Below are 18,325 nucleotides of genomic sequence, written 5' to 3' on the forward strand. Positions count from 1 at the left end.
TTCATTTTACCAGAAATCCATATATTATACATTTTTAGGATTTAAGAATGCTAAAAGAGGGTTTGGCATTAGCCTGCTTTGAATCTCCTAGCAGTAAAAACGGAAATTTCGGACACATAGTAGCGTTAAAGTAGCAGCTAAAATTATATTTAAATAACGCCTATTTTTACTCTATTACTCCTACATCGGAGAAAAAAATCGAGGTTCAATGTAGGGGCAAAATTTCGACTCGGGATCGCAGTTAATATACAATGCGCTTACCATCTTGGCATCTAACTTATTTACCCGTGCAATTCTCGCGATATCGCAGTCTCGCACTTCGTTTGCTAACGCCGATTGATAGACGAAAGAAACGGGAGATATTTCCCGCATCAATGCAAATCATAAATCCTTCGTATCTTCGAGCTGAAAATAGAACTATTCTATTTTCACTCGTTGAATTCGCGATAAACTCGTCCAACTGATCCGCGTCTGGCATGTAATGACGATGAAAGACCAACGATCAAGAAGAGCGACGTGCCGGAGGGATCAAATCTGTTTTTAAGTGAGAAACGAATGACCTCTTCGGAAAGAATAAAGGCAAAGTAAAGAAAGGGATAAAAAAAGGCGAGATAAAGGGAGAACAGAAGATATGCAGAAGGAGACAAGAGAAGAAAAAGAATAAAATCCGAATATAGATAAAACGGAAAATGAAGGAAATGAAAGAAGCGGTAGGAATATTTATTTAAAATTAAGACGAGAATGGGGAAAAAATTGCTAGGAGAATTCACCGCGTCTGCTGTACGTGAATTTATCTAACTTGGTGTAAAGGGCGATTTTTCTTTTGTTTAATGATTTGCTTAACACACGACTGAAAATCTGTCTCAAGTTTACATCCATCTGGGAAGGTTATCTCTCCGCTGGAGAAAATAATAAAAAGTCCGGGGGTGATATAACACTGACCCTTTGTTGCAGTATTATTAAAAGAAAGCAGGCAGGTGTTTATATAGAGCGAGATCACACTGATTCTCAAGTAACAAGAGAAATTTTTTTTAATTAAATTCTCTCTGCCCATTCCAGGTCTTTGCGTTTTCATAACATCGCTCGCAATAAAATTTTCACCGTGCGCGTGTAAGAACGCGCGCAACGCAAACTTATAATGAAGGTTACATTCAATGTATCATTTCTGCACAGCGTGTTCCGCTACAATTTTACTCCAAAGTGTTATCAATATAGATTAAAAGCCCACCCAAGTTGGAAAGTTTGTTTAATCCCGGGGGATTAAAGCGCTTCAGTCGCTAACGCGTTATAATAATTTGTATGATTTTCTACAAGTTAATTAATTTATGCATTCTCGGTTTTCTCCCTTTCTTGCAAATATTTCACAGTTAATTCTACTGACATATATTACTCGTGAATTCTGCTTCCCAAGAAACAAATTATTCCAATATAATTCACGTGTACATGACTAATCTATGTAATTAACATTACCAATTAAAAAAGGCTTGGTTGTGAAATATTTTTTCGAGGAAATAAAAATAATAAAAAATTTTATTATCCAATTAACACAAACCACAAAATCTAAATATTTAATCCAAATACCAATTTTCCTTTTAAGATACCTCGTAATTCCTAAAATTAATTAAAAACCTTGCGGCGAAAGTTTTTGTGCTGATCAGTATTTGTTAATAATTTATAATCGGTTATAAAAGTGCCAGATATTAAATTACCAATTCTAATTGATTAAACCTGTAAAAAATAAATAAACGCCGAAAGCAATGCCGCGAGCTCGTCGAGCGGCGGCAGTCAAAGAATCTGCATGAAAGTCTTGCCCGTTTTATGGAAGATTAGAGCAAAACGACGTCTTAATCTGGAAGACCGGACGGCCGTGGCGACGTGAATTCGACGCGTCGTAAAAGTTAGATGTCGACCATGAGCCGAATTGAAAATGTGGTCCCACACCCGGATGGCGGCAACGATTTTTAATAAAACGTTTCTCGTTCGCTCTCTCCTCTTCTCTCCCTGTTTCACTGGCTCGCTCGTTGTCGTCGCGAAACGTTTAACCCCGTCTCGCACGTATGCCCCACGAAATTGTAAAGCCATTGCGCCTACTCGGCGCTAAAGTGTAAAGTATCGATCGTGCCCGCGTAACTGCCATTACGAGAGCAATAAATCTGAGTGCAAAATAAAACTACGCGCCGTATCGGCCCTGTATCGCGATTATTATACATTTTTCCCAATATATCTCCTGCTCGACGTGCCGCTAAATCGCATTACTGCATACGTTATGTTATGTCCTTTCTAAGCGATTTGTCGCCGAACGATTTAACTTCATTCCAACACGTATGCCTGAAGAGAAACTGAAAATGTACGATAATCGGGCATTTATTGTCGGCGTTGGCTGAGAAACTTCTGGATATACATTTCCATGCAAAACTACGAAAATTATACTTGCAGTTCTAATTAGCTACATTATTCCACAGAATGTAGCAGAATAGAATATAGTTAACATTTTTTTTCACGAAAATGGCACTCTATATATTTCGCTAATTACGAGACATACATGTATATATGAGTCGTATTATAACGTTCACACCGTAATGCACATTAACGTTTCATAGGGAATTTTTTAAGAGTTACAAATCTATTATAATGCTATAGAGTGAAACGAATGGAGCCTATTGTTACTAGATCAATATAATTTCTGTCGAGAAATTTGTAGACATACGCAATTTATTAACAATAAAGCCAATGCACACGGTACTATTTTTCCTACTAAATTGCTTACGAGAGGCAATAAGGATGCAAAGTTTCAGATCGGGTGACTTAAGGCTAAATCCAGATTGGCTCTCGTAAGAAATCTAGTAGGAAAAGTAGTATCGTGTGCCGTTGGCTTAATACACAAATGTTTGGAATAAATTTCAGCAATATTCTGTGAAAGTAACACAACGAATCTTCAATTTAAGTTTTAATCGCACTCGTACTTCTTATGTGTACATAACGATATCTTATCACAAGCAATAGAACAATCTCTGGCACGGGGAGCGAGGAATTTAATTACAGAAATTTTTTTCTAGTTGCTTGTTATTTGAGAATATCTCAGAGCAACCCTGCATTTTATAAACACCTCTACTACTGAAGTAATGATCTGTTTGATTGATCTATTGCGAGAGAGAATATTCTAAAATTCATAAAAGTTTCTTTATTATTTAACGATAATTTAAAAATAGTGGCCTTCGCGTGCAAGAACCAGACAATACGAACGATGCAAATGTATATAGACGACATCTGTCATTTAAGGAACTTGGAGAGTATGAACAATGAAGGTTTCTTTTAAACGTCTACAAAACGTTCTGTATACTTGCTTCATTTGAAAAAATTGTAAGGAAATAACCGAAAATTAGATAAAAAAGTTCCTTTATTGCCGGAAATTGTCCAAGACTAAAATTCAAGCGAGCATTTACTGCGAATTACTGTGCTGAAGTAATGATCTGTTTGATTGATCTATTGCGAGAGAGAATATTCTAAAATTCATAAAAGTTTCTTTATTATTTAACGATAATTTAAAAAATAGTGGCCTTCGCGTGCAAGAACCAAACAATACGAACGATGCAAATGTATATAGACGACATCTGTCATTTAAGGAACTTGGAGAGTATGAACAATGAAGGTTTCTTTTAAACGTCTACAAAACGTTCTGTATACTTGCTTCATTTTAAAAAATTGTGAGGAAATAACTGAAAATTAGATAAAAAAGTTCCTTTATTGCCGGAAATTGTCCAAAACTAAAATTCAAGCGAGCATTTACTGCGAATTACTGTGCGTTTACAGACCTTTGTTGAAAGTCGCCCCCGTAAAGAAGTTAAAGAGCTTCATTTGTAAGTCTATGAGACCAGGAAGTCCGTTTGGTCATAATTGCGAAAAAGCATTCCCGCGGCCGCGTAAAAAATTCGCGCTTAGATGTCACGGACCCCTGTTTGGAAAAAGGAAACGGAAAAAACCCCCAATGTTAAATCTCGTTACAACGAGTGTCGAATATTTCAACAAGACAAGCATTTTTATCGCACTCGTTTTACACCGGAGTTCATACATCTCACACGACTAACACGCGCGTTGTAGGATACGTCGGAAAAAGCCATAAAGCCTTTCCGCGAGGTTCTCGTAGGGCTTTCCCCCTTCTCTTTTTCGGAACAAGCCTGGCGAAGATGGGTGAGGATCTTAAAGCCGGAAAGTTTATCCGACCAAGTAGGTAGGTACACCCGCGTGAGAAGGTGGTGTACGCCCTCGCGTAAAATATACAGTATCCTAAATCGCGGTATTACCAAAGCGATTCCCAAAGGTGAAATATCGCGCCGAATTCCGCAATTTCTGTCGGCAACACCGGTCCCCCTTCGTACGTCGCACAATCGCTACGGGAATTGCTTGTAAATTATAAATTGCCGTTCGTCTTTAACCGAACCTTCGCGTCGTTAATTAATAATGTACCTTCAATAATCGCGCGCGGAATCAAACGGACGTAAGTACTTCCGCTCGCGCTGGTAAAGTACCCCACGGCTTTGATTTGCGGAATAATCACATTCCCATCAGAGACTGAACGCGGAGAAGTTTAGCGAAAAGATAAGAGAAGTGTTAACATCGGCTGATCGACTTTTTACCCATCATAATTTTGACGAAACGCCGCAACGTGCTAAATGGGTAATATCCAACCAATGCGATGATGGATCGCCAAAAATTCGCATACGTGCTGGCTCCGCAGGATCGTTAAAGCGTGGCAGAAGCGCTGAGGAAGCGAAATAACGATGACTGTAGCAGCTTCAGCCATCAATAAAACGTTATACACGAGTTTTCCACAAGCGGATAGGTCGAATCATTTCGCCACCTCGCCGTCGAGAAGGAGGAGCGCGAAAAGCCAAAAAAAAAAGAGGGAGAGAGAGAGAGAAGAAGGGAGAACATCCAGTCAAGAAGAGGAATAAAGTGAATTTCGCACGGAGAATTTCTGCGAGGGGATCTGGCCCGCACCACCCGACAAACTTTAATTTTCCACGAACGCCTACAAAAGGGCATTAAAAAGTTTTCTCTCTGAAACGGATGCGTCGCGTCGCGTCATTACTGCTCAGTGCATTGTTCGCCGACGGATAATCGGGAATTATTAAAAAGCTGCCGCCGGCAAAAACAAACAGAAGCGAACACCGAAGGTGCGAATGATCGAAGAGCTTTCTGGTATCGTTCGTCATGCAAGTACGATATGCCGGAGTATCCGAAATATATGCACATTTCCTGCATTGAATCGCACGGCATAGATTACGCTTCGAACCTAACTCCTCTCATGACGCGATTATTTGTTCAATTAGACCCGACGGACGTTTACGAGAGAACATATCCGCCGAAAGGCCCAAGCCTCACGATCTTGCGCGTTGGCCCTTCAATCAACGAACTATCTCAAACTCGTTACTGCGAAGTGAAATTGTCATTACTCTTAGCCACGCACGACGGTATACCTCGGACTAATAATGGCGAACATAATGAAAACCAATATTCGCATGGGCGAACACTTAATGCGGCAATCGAGCGGTGAGTTACCAGTTTTACAATCGTGGTTAACCAAGGGTGACAATTTGTCGATGAAGATACCTTTGCGAAAGGAGAAATTTGCTCAATTGTCGTCTCGCGATCGCAGATTTTTGTTTTGAGGCAAAATCTTAAAATCTCGATAAATTTATAAATAAATTGATTAGAAAGAAAATAATAATATAGTAATTTGATACATTTTTGAAATATTAAATAATAATGACATATAATATAAAATCTTATCTCTTAAAATCTCTTTAATCTCATTAAAATAAAATAATTTTAATTCAGATTGTTCATCTAGATGGTGTTCAAGCACGAACACCTAAAATCGCTGCTTATAATAGCGGAAATGTTCCGTACGAATTATTGATACGAAGCAATACTGCTATTTCAAATTTAGGCAAATACGAACCCACTCAAAATTTTTCAGCTAAACCCATTTCAATAGAATTATCTGAAATATTAAATACGTCTGAACGCATTAGTAAGTTAAATTATATATACAGGGTGTACTAAAACCACCGGATATCCTTTTAATCACAGATTCTTTAGAAACTTTTTAAACAAAAATTCTAATACAAAAATGTCGAGGCTATAATAGTTTTTAAATAATAAGCGATTGTATTTCGCAAATGATAGGCCTGAGATTTCCTGCACTCAGGCACGGCGACATGACAAGTGATAAAAGTGTTCCTGTGAATGTCGCCCTTTTTAGCATAGTAACAACCTTTGTGGTAATTGATAAAATAACTAACACACATATCTCTCTTTCTCTCTCCTCACTCTCGACTTTCTGTTTTATATATTGTAACAATAATATAATTAAAAGTACTAATGTATACCGCAATATGTTTTTAAATTATTTGATACATTTTTGTTTAATTTATCAAAGATTGCTCAAGTCTTTTTAAAACACTCATACGTTATCGTTTATTTTTTTTCTACAGATACGGGAAATGTGGAAAATTCGCGCCAGAATATCTGCTTATACGGCAACCACGTCGTCGCAGCGATTTTCCGTATTCGAAATACCGGCAGCGACGAATGCGACGACAAAGTAGTGCAAGATTTACGAGTTTTACAAATATGGCGACCGAAGATTTACGAGTTTCGCAAATAAGTATCCGTGGTGAGTTCGTGAGAATGAAGAGAGTTAACTGTGGGAAACTTTACTTGCGCCAGCACGATATCGCAAAAGAGAAAAAGAATTTTGATAGAACACATGATGCAATACATTGCCGTCGAGTTTTAATCTTTATCTAAAACATTGGGACAGCGAAAGATCGATGCAGGTATTTTACAGCGTCGCCCGAATGAATTTCCAACGTTTAACATACTTTTTATACTTAGATATTTGTGCTTACGCCCGTCTCGCACGTTGTAACGATGAAAAATGGCTTTATGGCTTGAGCTGCAATCCATCGATGTATCAAAGATAATATTTTTGCCTTTGTTGCATCTGAGGGAGAACTGTTCTCTGCGAATGTATTGGTTAAATTGAAGTACGATATTTGGAAATTAATTGTATGATCGTAATCAGCTGAGCTTTGCTGTTTACGATTCGTTCGAAATGCAATTTCGATGTGCATAAATTTAGTTCGCGTATTTATACGGACACAAGTACGTTTGACCGCGCCAGTTACAATGTAACCGTGTGTATAATTGTGATGCGAAAGGAAGCGTAGAAATATCGGGGCATTTATATGGATTCGCGTTTGTATGTGATCGTGATTATTTCTATAATTGACCAATTAGCATCGCTCAAAAAGGGTGGACGGGAGTATCGAATTTTACAGGTACACGCCCTTCGTGGAATAGGCTGAAATGTGAGAACAACTAATTATTTTACTCATGTTATTCGCTCTACGTATGTACAATACGTACAACTAACGGAATAACTGCTCGCTAACTTTCGGCAGTTTCGTATAATTTCACGCAGCAGAGTTAAATTTCGTATCCTCCCCTCCACGCTGGAAAACTTTCTCTTCGAAGTAATTCGACTTTCTGTGCCGTGCTGTTCGCCCAGGATTTAATTTCCCCGTCCAAGGTATTAAACATTTCTATCGGAGTCGAACTTTTTCGTTCAAGCCGCGGCGCATTGTGAGCGAGAAGTGATTGTTGACAAATTAATGGGATGCTCGCGAGACAATAGCTGGCCGGAACAAGCTTATATTTAACTCAAACAAGAGACGAAGAAAAAGGAAGGGAGAGAGAAAGAGAGAGAGATTCCCTTTTCTAAATCCGCGAGCGAGTGTCTTTTCGAAGTAATTCGAGAAATTAATGCACTTATCAGCTCCGAGTCTTTAACGACCTATTAAACTCGTATAAACAAGTAGATTAAGGTTTGTTTTACGCATGCAGTATGTATCTGTAAAATATAATCTAAATAAGAAAAACATAATATTTAGATAATTAAATATTATTTTTAAAGTTAAAAATAAAATAAAATCAAAATTTTGTAGTTATACAAACAAAATATCCTCTAAAGCCATTCAACATTAAATTATTATACGACAAAATGTTTTCCTTTTTGTTTTACTTTGTTTTAATGTACATCACAAGTACAGCAAAGATTGTTTACTATTACAAATGTTTAACTGTCAAATAAAAAAAGTGATTTTTGTATCATTCTCGGAAACAAATGTATCGTTGAATGCGTTCTGTTCAAATTGAAACGTCCCGTTAAAAAGAGGATAGCGACTTTGACAATTGCATGATTATTTACTGATGTAATGCAATTTGCAGACACACACACACGTTTCAACTGTACGTACGCTGTCAGATATGCGCTTTCGAAACGGCTGTTACAAGCTTTCCGCTGAAACGCCGGCAGCTCGTACGCGGTTCTTGGTAAACGAAGTAATCTAACGGCAAATAATTAATATTTAACTGCATTACCACAATTGAAATTTGCCGCGGATGTACAATGAATGCACGTTCGTGCGCTGTCGCAATTAATCAGTCGCAATTAATCAATCGCCATTACTCTCGCGATGGATAATAACGATATTCGACGCGACCAGCCGCCTTCATCACAGCCAATTACAACTGCAATTAACTGCTTCGCATTATATTACACCCTTCACGAGCAGTCGCGGCGTTACCGAATCTTCGAAATGGCAGCCACTTCAGGGTAATTCCCGGAATTTCCGCGAGCGATTTCAACGACAGCACGGTAGTTTCGTAATTAGTCCCTTGTTGCGGAATGGAATTTTAAATCAATTTTCTTAAAACATTCGCCTAACTTTAATATATTAATTGCCGTTTAACGACGGCAAATTTGATTGCGGCGCGCTTAGGACAGCCACGTCGTCTTTGTCCCGGGTGAGCATAAAACTCTCATAAAGATAAAAGTTTTTCCGACCATCGACGTTCGTTACATATTATACATAAACGGAGCGTTAATATATTCGACACCCTCTACAAATTTTACACCGACTATAATGCGACACGCGGCACGCTGTTGTTAGTTTACATACAATTTAATTTTTAATCTGGTATGCGCGAGAGTCGCTGCCACCGCGCGAGCATTGTTCCCACATAAACATAATAAGTAAGTAAAAAGTTGCAGTTTATTATATTAGAATATTTTATCAGGAAATAATAATTGTGGAGACTTGAAAATTTATCTTTATATTAGAATCGCATTGTGTAACTGGCTGTGTAAATTATTAAAATCATTTATTTTACCTTGTTACGATTAGATCAAATCAGTTTACTTCAATAATACTGCTACCCGTACAGAAAATTCTCAATCGTCCCAACCACAACATAGATTACAATTAGAATACTCAAATTTGTCCCGAATAGGTATATCACATGCGATTCCAATTGGGAAATTCATTTTTTTACCAAACATGGGTTTACTGTTTAGAGCCGAAACAGAAACAACATGGAAATTCGCGTTTCTATTTTCACGATTAAAATTGGTACACTAGAAATCACTGATGCTTTCACACCTGAAAATTGCTGCGTTCCAGTCAAATTCTGCTCGGCACATTGCAATCTGGTATTATTCGTGCGTCATGACTGTTGGTTATTAAAAGAATCGGCAACAACGTTTGGTTTGACGTATAATTTGAAAGAATGATTATTTGTAATTAACGTTAAGACAATCGGGAAATACAAAATAAAATTATACGGTCAATATTTTTTATTATTTTATATTACCTTCTATATGCATGTTTTCCTAAGTCATTGTTGAAATAAATGCATGGAACTAACTCTTTTAACAAATTACTTTGTTTCTCTGATTTTAGTATTTCCGTGAAACCCGAGTCTTCCAAACTTGATTATCTCTAAAATCGAATTTTTCGACCAAATCTGAGTCAACTCAAAACAAACTTTCCCATCAACGACCTCGGGCACTCCGAATCGCGCTCTGTTTTTCTCGTTCGTTCTGGAAGAGAACGTGCGAGCATGTTTAGACGTTTGGTACAATCGATGTCAAGCCGAATGTATTTAGAATAGTACGCTCCAAATTTAGATCAGTGCGTGGCGCAACTACCAAACGTGAAACTCTCACGGGACATTGCAATCGATTTTCCCGGTGGCCGCTCGTCGTACAGTACGAGAAATTTCTACCGAGCACAAAACTTTCAGTTCTCTCGCCCACCCGAAAGTGCATCGCTTCGCATCGGGACGATGAGAGGATACGGTTGGTGATGTGCGCTCACAGTAAAAGCGAAAGATTTGAGGAAAATGCTTGATGCACGAACGATACAATTCAATTCTGATTTCATAACGTTTGAGCGAAGTTGTGCGATAAAACTTCGTCTCAATTAGGCCGAAGAAGAAATACTGCATAGCAGAAGTTACAGTCCGTGATTTTCAAGTGCTTTCTCACATGTTACGTTAATTTAAAATTTATTGCAATGTTAAGATACTTCAAAATATCATCTTATTGAAATTTTTAAGTTAATGATTGTATGAGGAATAATACGTGAATGTTATAAATTATTAAGTCAGTAAACAGCACTTTAAGAATTGAATTAATATTTAAAAAAAATACACAAAATTAAACCACTTCTTATTTTTCTCATTATATATTCAACCGACGATTTAGTGTATAATGAAAAATGATATACCTACATAATGTAAGAGTTCGTTATGTAAATTATTCACCTTCGACTAGGATTAACAAAGTAGAACTTTTAAAAATCAATTTTGAACTTTGACTATGGCGCGTTTCTGATGTATTAGTTTAATTAATATTCTCTGTCTTCAAGTGAGGATATAACGACGCATTACGCAGGCAACGCGTACCGCACGCTCTCCCTTCTTGGGCTTCTCTTAATTACAAGTTAAACAGTCGCGACTTTAAAGTCCCCGTGCGCGATTAGAGCTTCCATTCCGCATCCTGACAGTTTGCATAATGGAATTACACGACGCCTCTCGGCCGTGACACCATGTCTACGAAAGGAGTCGAGATTTACTTTGGTAGCGTAGGTAGCAGCTACTTCGAAGGCGCAGTTAGCCGACAAAAGGAATCGTTAAATGCAGACGGACGGGGCATTTTATTTCAGTCGTCTAACACAACTCGAAACTTCGCGCCTCTTTTCGAGAACTTCTCGCCATTTAATGCTACAAGTAACAGAAAAGTGTTTTCACCTTGAAAGTTCTCCGCAATTTCTCGAAGCGTTACATCACTCCGTGATGGAAATGTCACATCGAAAAAAAGGTTCTTACGTTGAGAGATCCCTCTTCTTCAAGTAATAAATTCAAGTAATGACGAAATAAGTCATAATGCGAGATAGTTCTTGAATTTTGAAGCTCAGATTTTGTTCATATTTATTTATTACCAAGAAATAAAAAACTTGAATATAGATCATTCAGTTAAAAAAATCACGGAGTACTGTCAAAAACTGCATTAAATTTACAACTAACTGAATAAAATTACGAAAATAATTTTATTACAGAAAGCGGCGAAAGAATTAAAAATTCAGGTTTTCAGCTATCTATTCAGAGTGAATGAAAGCTTTAAGAAGTGAAAAAATTAGAACTATAAATAATAAAGTTGAATTTGCAATTATAATCGTGTACCGAGAAATACCTAAGGTTGAGATCGTGTCCTATTTTTTTTTGTCTTTTCTCTACCACTATCCTGACTTTTATTTCTTCAACGACCACCCGAGATCTCTCCTAAACCGCGAAACAACTTGCCACATTTATTCCTTTTCTCCACATACTGCCGCAACCGACTTGCTCGTCGCGGCCGCACATTACTCCGTTTCACTAATCGTCTTGAGTTTAGCTGCAATTAAGCGCCAGTTTAGCGCAGTGTTGAATAGTAGGAATTGCAAGCGCGAGCAGTTTCGCGGTTTCTTTTTGCGCGGAGCGACGATCAGTTAGACCAAATGTCAACGAGGTAAACGTTCTAACTTTCGCGATACGTTTTTCAACTGAAACATATGTATGTTTGTTGTAGAAAAAAGGAAATAGATAGATTTACTTATCTAAAACGAATCTCTTCTTGAAGCAGTCAACAGGCCAGAAAATGAATTAATATTCACAATAAAATACTCATTAACTGAAATATATCCTGCATTTCGCAGTTCGGTGGCTCGACCTGAAAGCATCCTCCGCTCTTCTCGCGAGATACCGTCAATAATGATTGCGAAGAAACTTGGTGAAATTCCCACCCAACGGCAACGTCACCCGATCAACCGAGAGCGATATTCAATTTCCTCGCGCGCGAGTCGCGCGTATTTGACGCGATATTTGCGACCATTGCGCTGCGGGTGGTATCCACTTTTCAAGTTCGAGGATGGGGTTCAAACTGATACTCGCAAATATTTTTCGAACCTCATAGCGACGGATGCCATGGAAGTGTAGTAGGTACGTAGGGGAGGAAAAAGCGGAAAGGGCGCGCGCGGCTATCGATATGTCGTTATTGTTGTACAGCTGCTACAGTTTACAGGAGTGCGCAAATTTCAAAGTGACTATCGGCACTACATCGGTTACCCTCGTGCCATCGCGGTGCACGCAAACAATTGGCCCGATAGTACCCTCGATTCGGTATGAAGCAGGTGCGTGGAGGGGAGGAATGGAAAACGCAGCTACGCAAACAACTACGGGAACAATATGTCTAATTGTGCCATATGCAACACATGTATAAATACATGTTCACGAAAAGCCGCTGTCATTCCACTTCGCAGGACAAAGCGATGTGATTTTGTTGCAATGAATAACGTGAAAATTGAATTCTTATCTATTCGCCTCTCCCAGTCAACATTACACCGTCTCATTTGTATTTATATTACTTTGGATTTTACCTTATGAAATTATGTCTTTTCGTCTTTCAAATCTTCTTCCTACCACGGAAGTGTAACACAATTCTAAAAATTACTGTTGTTTGTATAGGAGCTTCGGAAACTATGTTACGTCAGCAAATAATGTAACCTTATTCCTTGATTTAACAGCATTGTAAACTTCAAGTTCCTCTAGCGGAACAAAAACTGTTCTTTTTTTATTATTATCGCACTTGCCGCTTAAGCAGAGATTATCAGCTTACTAATATGAGTTACGACTCATACTTACTCTACTATCATACATAACATATTCTACAAATATTGTATCCAAATGTTTTATACATATGTGAACCACGATAGTATTGTTACGACCGCTTCGAGACACCCGGTATCCTGGCGGACTGCCTGGATACCTTTTGCTGAGAAACGAGCGAGTGTTTTCGTTTAATAAACATTCTGTAATGAAATAGAAAATGTAAATAAGGCTCCTGTACAAAAACAATTTAAATTAACGAAAGTAATATTCTCTAACATTACTTTCGTTAATTTAAGTTATTCTGTAATTATTCAAAGTTTGGCCCTCGCTGATCGCGGACGCGAGTCTGGGGCGCTTTTGTGTTACTAATTAATAAAAACCGTTTTCCCTCGAATAATAGTGTCCTTCTATTATTCTCGCGTCCCCTCCCGCGGACATTACCCGTTAGACATAACAGTATTATCAGTTGAGATGTTAAAAAATTTTGAAGTATATATATATGCACTTCAAAATTATTTAAACTGTTTTGATATATACAGATTTGTCGACGATTTAGTGAATTATCGAAAAGTTCACTACTGAAAGCAAACGGTCTAACAACGAACCAAACCATTTCGAACGGACAATAACGCAAAATTGCATAAACATAAATGTTACTTGTACACGCTCGCAAACATTCACCCAGAACTTTCAGTTTCCCAGAAAAGTTTCCTATTTCCCGAGTGTTTCCGCTTCTCCGAGACTTCAGAACACTCACTGAAACGGGAGCGAATTATCCAGATGCAACCGAGCTCTTGCATGGTCACGACAAAATTTTGCGCGTGTTCATCGAAAGTTTTCTCTGTGTTCCTTAGATTACTGTGCTCCTGCGGCGCACTAGAAATGTCTGTCTACATAGGTGCCCATTTGCCATTAGAACATGACGTAAATTTTCATGAAACTCTTCATCTCTTTCATTTTGTGCAAAACGCATAAAAATACTGCCGAGTACTGGGTCATTATTTCACAAAATTTATTTTGACGCTTTCAGCGACCGTACGAATCATGATCCACGGATGTCATTCATTGAGATTTCAAAGTACTTTATAAATTATTGACATATAATATGTAATAATAGTTGCATAAATTTTATCTGTTGATATATGATGGAAACAGTTTTGCGCACTCTGCCCTTAATCTTTCAACTATATAACTATATAATTGTTTTTGGCGCAATAGATTACAATTCATACATATTTTTGAATATATGAAATACTTTTACAGAGCGTGTATAATATTAAAATAACAAAATAGTCCAGTAATTTGACTGTTTTTTTCACGTAAAAACTCATGCATTGACTTATTGTTTGTGTGCACTATTCGATAAAATAGGAGAACAAAGAAGAAACATGAGATAAAAACTCTTTTTGTTGAGCAACAGTAAGCACAGTAAAAATTCTCATATCGAATTTAACATATGTCTCTTTGACGTTCGTATCATGCCGATGCTTCAAAACGCACATATTTTTAAAAATTAATTTAATAAAACGAATCTAATTAAATGACTAATTTTAGTTATAACTCAATTAACCAATAAATAAAAAATATCATATTTATTTTTAATTACCATGGAACAATATAAAACTGAATATTCATTAATTTCTTTAAGAATTGTTGCAAACTAAAGTTTTAATTCTTTAATTTTTAGCTGCGATACGGATGTATTCTGGACAGTATTTCAAGACAGCGCAATTGAAAGCGATTGCATCAAGATGATCTCACAATGACGAATTTTCCATGCAAAAATATGATTCTAACTAACAGTAAACATGATTTCGACTTGGGAAACGTTGACAGGTGGAATTGCATAATAACATAAAGCGGCGCGTACTTTGGCGGTACGTAAGTAGCATACGTGTGTAACCGTTGCCGTCGTCGTCGTCGTCGTCGAGACGTTAATTTCGCGCAAGACTATTACAAGGATTGTCCCCGCGGACGCGGGTATTTTGTGGTCCCGTACGTGTTTCGTTAGAAGTAACGTGTGTGTCGCCGTCAGCAAAATGAAACAGCGAGAGTAGCTACGCTGAGAACATAGCCGACACGGCTCGGCAGAATATATCAGTATACGCTTATATCGCATTTGACTGTTATTTATAATAATCTGCTGACAGCAACATGAATTTCTAATATTTCTATTGAACAACACGATATATCTGTAATGTGCGTTTTTATTTCTTAACTATCATGGTATGAGTTTACTATAAATATATTTTGTCTCTTAGGAAATAGACAAACAAATTATAGCATTTGTTAACACAAACATTGGTTTAATTTTTTATCCCTGCGCAATGAATAATAAAATAGCTGTGCACACAATTAAGAGAAATAATAAGGTGAAAAATAATTAATTTTATTTTCTGATATTTGATGAAAAATCAAAATAAGGTAATTGAGAACAATTCATAAAACGGTAACATATAAAATATTTTCAATTGTGTTTTCTCCCAAGGAAAGAGAAGCTGTAAAGTTAAACGAATCAATATCATATGGTATATATTATTTATCCATGCTATTTATACGGCGGCAACTTATTCCATGAATACTTAATTTTGCTACAAAATGTTGCTACAAAAAATATAATTATTAATTTACCATATATTTCTAAAAGTATAAAAACGTTTATTACCCCGATGAAAGAGAAGTTTGCGTGTAGTATGAAAATTAAATACAATGTATTATGGATAGTAAAATCCCCTGGATATAAGTATGCAAAATAGAAATTATATGATCGCATATTAATGTTAGTTTGCGTAAGAGAAACCGAAACGTTAGGATGACATTGCTTATTAACGATCATTAAAATTCATAAATAGCGTCCATCAAAAGCGGAAAATTACATTCTTGTAATCCAATCCAAATTTAATTTCTTGCGCATCAAAACCATTAAAATTTTAAATGGCTCCCTTGTTATTCGGTAGAAACCAAAAACGCCAAGTTCGCCGCACTAATAACAAACTCACCGGTTCGTTATGCTCATTCGCGCAACATTTTTATGAGCAACTTCGACATGCTCCATGTAGGTTAAATTGGCCCTCGATAAAAAGCCCCAGCGCTGTTACCACTTCAATGGCGAAAAACGTATTCTGGACTAGCGTTTATCCAGCACAAAAGGTGCTCGTTACCTGCCAATTTAAAGTTTTAAATGGCGCTGCTCGATAAACGAACGCCAATCGGCAAACCGGAATCTTAAGTAAACACGGGACAATATTGGCCATGGCCTTTAAATAACGAGGCCCGCTTATTACCAGTTTCGATTCGTTTCCGAAAATTACGCAGACCGATTAAAACAATGACTAGCTAACATTGTGTGTTCGTTGTACCCTTTGCTCGGCAGCGAAATCGGTCCTTTTATTTCCCCAGAGCGTAACGTTTCATGGTATCGATTGACGTGTCAAAGCCGGCATGTTGCTTCTATTCCAAACGCAAAGGAAATCTACAAAGATTGCCGACCAGAGGCTGTCCAGAAGACAACTTTTCTATTAGTTACATACCTAGTTGTCGGTTTATTAATAATTCCTCATGCTTTATTCATTTCACGCAGAATAAGTGTTCTTTAAAGTGATCTTAAGCCCAGGAATTGTGAGTATTAAGAAAATCAGATTAAAGTCATAAATCATATTTCAATTTCTATTCAATCATTTATTTAGTATAATAAAATGCTGCCATCATCTGCACTCTAAAAAATAGTGGTGTGATCTTTCACCACACCCACATAGTTAAATAACTCGGTGTAAATTTCAACGTCGAAAGTGTAGAAAATCTTTCACACCGACAAACGCGGTGTTAACTTTGATGCTATATTGTTTCGTTTTCACGACATGCAATATGACCGCCGTGACGACGCCACACGTAACCATAATAGAACAATCAATCGCTACAGCGTTTAGGTCGTCGTGTATGTATGTAGAATATGTAGATACACGTTGTTGATAGTTCACGTCGACAGTGTCAATTTTCCACACTAACCAGGCAATGATAATTTCATATCGATAAGGTGAGAATTATATAAACACCTGTATGGGTGTCAATTGCACACAACTGGTGAGAATTCACATCCATATTTCTTAGAATGTGGCTTTACTAACAAATTGAATTTTGCTTCATGTATAGTGTTCATCTCGTAAAACATACTAGTGAAAAAATAGTGTTACACCTGCATTTTGGTCGTCCGGTATCTGGCGAGTCGCCTATCGGTCTTCCTTCATTTCCGCGCGCGCGTGTGTGTCGGCGTGAAGACAAAGAGGACCGGATCCGACGGCTTGCGTCTCCACGCGAGGCGTAACATTTTGGGGGCTCGAATAGGACGAGCGACTACGAGCGTCCCCACAACGGCCCCTCCGTTGAGAAAGAGGCACCGGGCGGACCTGGCAATTTCTGAGACCGCCATGGAAGCACCGACTCTGCAGTCGATTCTTGACGAAATCAATAAAACGCGGGCATAACAATAGGATATTTCATTACAATGTTTGTTGTGCGACAGTACCAATGCACTCGATACTTTCTGCACAACAGTAACAGAGTTGTTACATGTTTCCAATTTAACTTTCTACAATCACAGACTGCGACTTCTCGAAAAAGCTATAACGTATTTAATTTCATTAGCAAGTTTGTTGTATTGGCTCGAGTGTATAACCAATCAATAAATATAAAAAAATATACATATTTTTTTATTCATCCTGTGCTTAGTCCGCCTTCAACTTTGAAGTCTACGGACTTTGTTGCTTCAGACTAATTTATTTGTACTTAGATTTTATACATTGCGATCATTCTTATATTTATAAATTATTGTGCCTCGTCTCGTCCGGATGGATAGTATGTAGTGCGTTCCGTCGCGCTGTTCCCAACAGGTATGTATTTTAAAGCGTGTTAAACAAGACACGCACGTTGCCCCGCAACACGCGCGGCCTGCGGGCTGTGTGAAGTTAGCCCCCCCACTACTGAAAATGCAATAATAACCATTATCATTCGTTTGGTGGTCGTTTGGTGGTGTTTGGTAGTCCATTCCCGACGATTGGTAGTCAATGCCGTAATTAAGAATCGCAAAAAACACATACGCGCGTGAAGTTAGCCCCCCCACTTACAAAACTTGGCTTTCCCGATAACACAGGTCATTTTAACTATGACATTTCGTTTGGTGGTCGTGTACTGACGTTTGGTAGTCCATTCCCGACGATTGGTAGTCAATGCCATAATTAAGAATCGCAAAAAAAACATACGCGCGTGAAGTTAG

The 18,325-nt window shown here is 37.8% G+C and overlaps 1 long non-coding RNA gene across 2 annotated transcripts in view; it reads left to right on the top strand.

Moving 5' to 3' along the window:
- LOC105564565 overlaps positions 1 to 15,346 on the top strand; it is a 19,077-nt gene extending 3,731 nt beyond the window's left edge. Inside the window, exons 2-3 of one of the 2 annotated variants that reach the window (XR_001009133.1) lie at positions 6,498 to 6,842; positions 14,744 to 15,346. This is a non-coding gene — a long non-coding RNA (uncharacterized LOC105564565). Of the gene's footprint in view, positions 1 to 6,497; positions 6,843 to 12,104; positions 13,177 to 14,743 lie in introns of those variants that run through there. The other variant, XR_001009132.1, reaches the window with a different exon arrangement.
- Positions 15,347 to 18,325: the final 2,979 nt, after the last annotated feature.

The sequence above is a fragment of the Vollenhovia emeryi genome, unplaced genomic scaffold (assembly GCF_000949405.1).
Source record: "Vollenhovia emeryi isolate VEMERY1.0 unplaced genomic scaffold, V.emery_V1.0 DF939162.1, whole genome shotgun sequence".
Classification (NCBI taxonomy): Eukaryota; Metazoa; Arthropoda; class Insecta; order Hymenoptera; family Formicidae; genus Vollenhovia; species Vollenhovia emeryi.